We start from the raw sequence: 5811 nt of genomic DNA, 5'->3' as shown, positions 1-5811 counted from the left end.
GCACGGCTGGCACCGGGTAGCCACGAGCACGCCACGGGGGTGCCCGTGGAAAAATTATTTCTCCGTCCTTACGAACGTTGTAATTATTCCGGCCACGTGGTTGCGCCATGGCGAATCGCGGATACACCTGTCGCCAACATTAGTCGCCATCGTATAAACTATTCACCCTCTTGCTTTGTGATTTAATTCGTGACGTAGTAATTCGCGTTTGCCACGACTTAAAAAAACCTTGCTCGTACGATACGAGTATAATGAACCAGAAGAGGGCAGTCGTTCAATTTTTGGAAAATATATTTAGGGAATACAGTTACCAAAGATAGAAACCAGTTGTAGGTAAACAGGGGTGCGACTCATTAGCGGATTAGCGCGACTGTGCAAACTGACATCGTCCACGTCGATACACGCGGCGCGCATTCGTGTCCCTGTAAGGGGAGTAATTATTGCAACGCGATTCGCTTCTCGTTAGGTCTCCGATTAACGAGCCGAGACGCGCGCGCGACTGAGAGAGAAGCCTTCGAGTTGCTTTACAGGCTCGTTACAATTTCCAGACAGTCCGAAAGAGGGTAACGATTAGAAAGAGCCCTTAGTGACTCGTACGCCATCGTAACGATTCCCAGCCCGGCTGAGTGCATCGTTCCATGTCGTTAAGACGATCGTGCGCTCTTTCTCTCCGGACCTCGATTCTCTCGACTCGTAAACGCGAACAACTCTGTCATCCGCTACACCTACGGAAGCAATTTCTAACGCGACTCGAAATTATCCGAATATTTTGCTTCGCGAACGCTCCTCTTTTCCCTTACACGAGCGCAAACCGCTCGAAACGAGTTGGAAAGCACCGAGAAGGCCGGATAGATGGGACAGATCGGTCGTGAAAGCGAAACGAATAATTGGCAAGGGACAGAATCGAATGGCAGAGAATAGATAGAGCAGTACCGCTAGGACGAAGCGGAACGTTGTCTGGTTGTACGGGCGCAAGTTCTCTTGTACGCGAGCGATCTATCTCGGATAGAAGTGACGAGGACCTTAATACGTACAACTTCGTTTCTTCGCCGTTCTCGCCTTTTTTCCCCTTTTCTCATGCGCCCCATCATCCCGCCGCTCTTTGTCCATTTTCTGGGACCGTAAAAGGCGCACGTACCTACTCGAGAAAGGACCAACCGATAAGCGTAATTTGAATGGGTAATGGCTTCACCAAGAGGAGGGTCCCCGGTTAATGACGGGTCCAACGGAAGGGGAAGAGGCGGTCGAAGAAAGGAAAGGAAAGGAAAGGAAAGGAAAGGAGAAGAGAGAAAGAACGAAAGAAGGTAGAGAAAGAGAGGAAAAGATCCGGGCGCCGAGATGGTGCGCGCCCCGAGCCTTAATGCGCTCTCTTCTCAGTCTCGATCGCGATTGGGGGACGTTTTGGTTTTCGGGTACGGGGCACGAAACCGCGAGATACCCGGCTCGAAAGCAGCCTTCTATCGTTACTAAACCGGATCCATTTTTCCGTCTGGATCATCGCTCGCGAGCAGGGTCCACCGAGAAACTCATTACCCTACGTGTCGAATGCAGATCGGCAATTTCCTCCTCTGCGGAGATTGCGCTGTCTGTCGCCTCGCCGTCTTTTTAATATCTTCGTTAAGTAAGAAGCCTCGAACGAGGCTTACCTTTCGAATGCTTGGTTTTCAACGCTACCGAAGTCGAGCGAATTCGAGGATATTCGCGGGAATGGATATCCCCGCGGAGGACCTGATGTGAAAAATCTTCCTCCTTCGATGGACCAACCGCTGTCGTTCGTTCCCGAATAGACTGCAAGTGTCTCTGCCGTTCGCATTTGTGAGTTTCGATGCGAGCGAGATCGGACGATGAAAGATGACGTCCGTTCGATCGAGGTTGAGTCGGTGACGCGCTGCGCAGTAGCTCGGTAAGTCAGCGACATGGAAAAACAACTCGCAGATACGTAGAAACGCGCGAGATAGCGAGCCAAGGGCAAGGAAAATCGAATTCGATCGTCCCCGTGCCCCGCGAGGATGCGAAGCCTTACTTACTACGCGGCTTGCGCAACAGGTGTCTGCCATTCAACAGGCGGTGGTACGCCGCGCCTGCTCGACTGCCGTCGCGTCGGCTCAAATCACAGTCGCCGATAGTGCGTCGTTGTCGTAGCAGGTATATAGCTCGATGATCGATGGTAATCGCTGGACGTTTCGATTACCGCTCTACGTTCTATCGTTCCAAATAAATAAAAAGGTGCAACGCGCTAACACGATCGAAAAGTAAAAAGATCGTCCGCTCGAGGAGGGGTTGAGTGAAAGTGGATGCCAGAACGACGCGTAAATTCTTCCACTTGTTGCTTTAGCGCAACAGGTGAGGGACGGTCGACAGATTATTTCCTACGACGATCGTCTCGCTATCAATGCCTCGGCATCGCGCACCGCGAAAATTTACGACAGTTTCAGCGTTTCAATTTCCCATCGATACGTCGTCGAGCGAAAGAACGAGTTAGGTGGAAAGCCGATTGTACGTAAATGAACATGTACGATCGATGTAACTATAAACGAAATAAACAAGTGCTAAAGAACGAACGATACGTAGATATATAAATATGTTTTTAAAGTCGGGTGGGTCCTTCTCTCTTGTTCACTGTGAGCGATACGTAGGAGGAAAGCAGGCCCGTATGCGCGCTCGCGTGGATTGTTTACCCGTGAGCGAACGTACGCACACACGTGCACATGTTACGAGTATACAGGTACCTTGGCACTCGAACAATGGGGCCGTCGTACGACTACCATTCTTTCGGGACAATCGGTGGAGCCCCTTTCTCGAAAGGCTGTGCCCCCACTCGATGCAACACGGGCCCCATACCGCTTAAAAGGACAATCGCCTTCTTATTTACGATTTGACCAGCTCCCCCTTTCTCCTTCTTCTTTCACCTTCTCGTCGGTGCTTCTTTCTTTCTTTCGCTCTTTCTCGCCGTCGCGTGGTCGGGCTCCGCGCGTTGGTTGGCGTAGATCGGACGACCAAGCACCCGTGTGCTCGAAAAGAATCCTTCCTTCGATCGAAAATCGACGAAAATCTAGAGGTCTAGACGGAAATCGTTCGTCGTTTCGACAAAGATTCTTCGATCGATCTTTAAACGACGACCAGAGATTTTCTTCGAAATTAATTACGAGGATCGTGCCGTTCGTTGGCGACCGAAGAACGTTCTAACGTAGGCTCCTCTAATATTTATATCGAGCAATGCGATTAAATGCAACCGACTCGTGTATTTTCCTAAATAAATCCTATAAATTATAAACCGTATCGCCGTCTCAGAGTCTCGCGTCGTCCACGTATCTGCCACTCGCTCACAATGAGCGATTTCGGGTTATCGCGTCGCCGTCTCTATCCGCTGTATGCGACTGTTTTACGTTTTACGTACGCAATGGCAGACGATTATGCGGAGACGAAGCGCGAATAACTAAAAAGTTTAGTGGGTTTTTAAAGTTGTCTCGGTGGGAAGTCGTTTTTACTTAAGAAATATTTATTCCGTCGCCATTTCCTAGATACAATTATGCAAAAAGCTAGAACTAATCAGATACGAAATTTGCCAGGCATTCGTAACTCGTGATCAAAAGATGCACGATCAATCGATCGACGCTGGCCATTGCTACACGTTGCAACGACTCGCGAGGGAAGAAGAGCGAACGTGGAACGTGGAACGTGGAACGTGGAAAGTGGAAAACGAAGACGGAATAAGATTGAAGCGACGAGGGCGGAGGCGAACGAACGAGCCTCGGGACCAAAAGCGAGAGAAGAGAGCATGGTATCACGGTTGCTTTATCTCAGCGTCGAGGCGACTGCAAAGAAGTTGAAGTGCACTCTCGGCGCGCATGGACACCGAGCGGCCATTGTGTATAGAGGCGAGCCACCTTCGTGCACGCACCTACCTCTTCTTCTGCCACCCTTCGTTCTCTTCTGCTTCCTCTTCTCCTCCTCTTGCTAGGTTAACCATCGACTCTCGAGAGGTTTATGGAGAATCAGCGAGGAAGAGCGAGACGGAGTCGAAACCAGACGCGGACCACAAAGTGGTAAGGGAACAAGGAAAGGGAAAAAGAAGAAGAAAAAGAAGGAGAAGAAGAAGAAGGAGAAGAAGAAGAAGAATAGGAGGAGGATGGAAAGAGCTTTCCGAGTAAGGGGGCGTGGGTGCGCCCTTCGTGATTTACATATGCGTATTCTATACCTTATTTACCGCGTCGATCATCCTCCACTTTATCTCTTCGCGTGTGGGTCGTACTAAACTTAACTAAACCAAGACCGGATACCGAAGGTAGAGAAGAGAGAAAGAAAGGACGCCAGAAAGCGAAAGGAACGCGTTTCCTCGCCTATTAGCCCTGGAGCTGACAGCGAGACCGGTACCGTAAATATCGCACGTAGGCAGATAACCTTAACCTCTTAATTGCGTCGACTGGTTTTCTCGACGGGGAGACGTCGCGTCGGCCTCGTTGGTGACCGGGCCAATTGAAATTCGCAGGATTGGTATTCTTACGTGGTATCGATTAAATCGAAAGGTTACAAGATCAAAGTAAAACGGTAAATGGATGTCCGATCTTTCGTCGAAAGAGACGTTAAGCGTATAGATATGTATTTTCGTGTCACGTACGAATCGCTGTGACAACGACGCGCTAAGATTATTCTTCCACCTTCGAAGATCGTTCGAAGCTGCGAGGCTGTTGCTTAAAGGCTGGAAAAGAAGAGAGACTCTGGGAGGACAGGTAAAAAATGATTGCGAGATAATTGACGACTGTCGGTCCTTTCTGAGACCGGACAGCTCCGAGATACGTCTACGCACCGACGCACGATCGTCTCGTGCTCGGCTAATTGTCGTAAACTGGTCGGGTCGAAGCAAGAGACAAAGAGTGTCGAAAATTACGGTCGTCTATCTTTTACCACGTCCGACGTACACGTCCGTACGATGACAGTACGACAAATTACCTTTGGCTGCAGATAATCAACTCCTAAGTCGAGTGGTCCTTAATTGAAACGGTGACTGACACGAGCGATTATTAATAAGCGAAGAAGGACAACGAGTTAGGCATAGACGAACACGTAAGAAAGCAATCGATTATGTATATAGAGAATCTCCGATGAAATCCTAGTTACAGGTCGTGTTCGTCCCATTAGAAATTCATGGAACCGAACAACCGATCGATAGTTTTCCAGTTTACGTCTTTCTCTCGGTTCCTCGTAATTTGAAACTTAAATTTCAAAATAACACGAACCGATAAATAAAGAAAGACTCGCGTGGTCGAGTTCTTTCGAAATTGCGAGCCGATCATTCGATTTTAACGCTTCGCGGTCCGTCTTTCTTTTATCGCAACAGCGATATTCGTTCGTCGACCCGATTCTTGACAAATTACTTTCAAAAACTGTATATATAATCGAACTATACTTTGATATCTCTCGTGCTCTAATTCCTGCGAAATTCCCTCAAATTGCTATGCAAGACGTAACGTTATTACGAATCGGAAATCGAGAAAGGCGCGATATCTAGTTAGATATTGGACGATAACTGGGAAATGAAAGAAATCGGACGACGTCGACGATCGTTCGATCGCCTTGCTGAATCGAAAGAACGTAGCTGCCGAGTCGAGGCGTTGCTTTTTCTACGCTCTAGAGTCTAGATTTCCTATTCGAAAGCGGGAAAGATTCCGGCAACGCGATACTACTACGAGGATGGAAGAGAGCAACGAGCGAGGCGAAACGATAGTTCTCTGTTTCGAGACGCGCGCAAGTAAATCATGGGAAGAGTATTCGTGAGAGCCACACGGGACGAAGCGGCGGCGCGGCGAGTCC

The 5811-nt window shown here is 48.9% G+C and overlaps 1 protein-coding gene across 3 annotated transcripts in view; it reads right to left on the bottom strand.

Moving 5' to 3' along the window:
* The window catches only part of LOC100747773 (neurogenic locus Notch protein), a 190592-nt gene that overhangs the window by 75595 nt on the left and 109186 nt on the right, over positions 1–5811 (bottom strand). The gene's annotated exons all lie outside the window — the stretch shown is intronic.

Source organism: Bombus impatiens, unplaced genomic scaffold (genome assembly GCF_000188095.3).
Source record: "Bombus impatiens unplaced genomic scaffold, BIMP_2.2 scf_0478, whole genome shotgun sequence".
NCBI lineage: Eukaryota > Metazoa > Arthropoda > Insecta > Hymenoptera > Apidae > Bombus > Bombus impatiens.
This window is presented reverse-complemented; position numbering and strand designations above follow the sequence as displayed.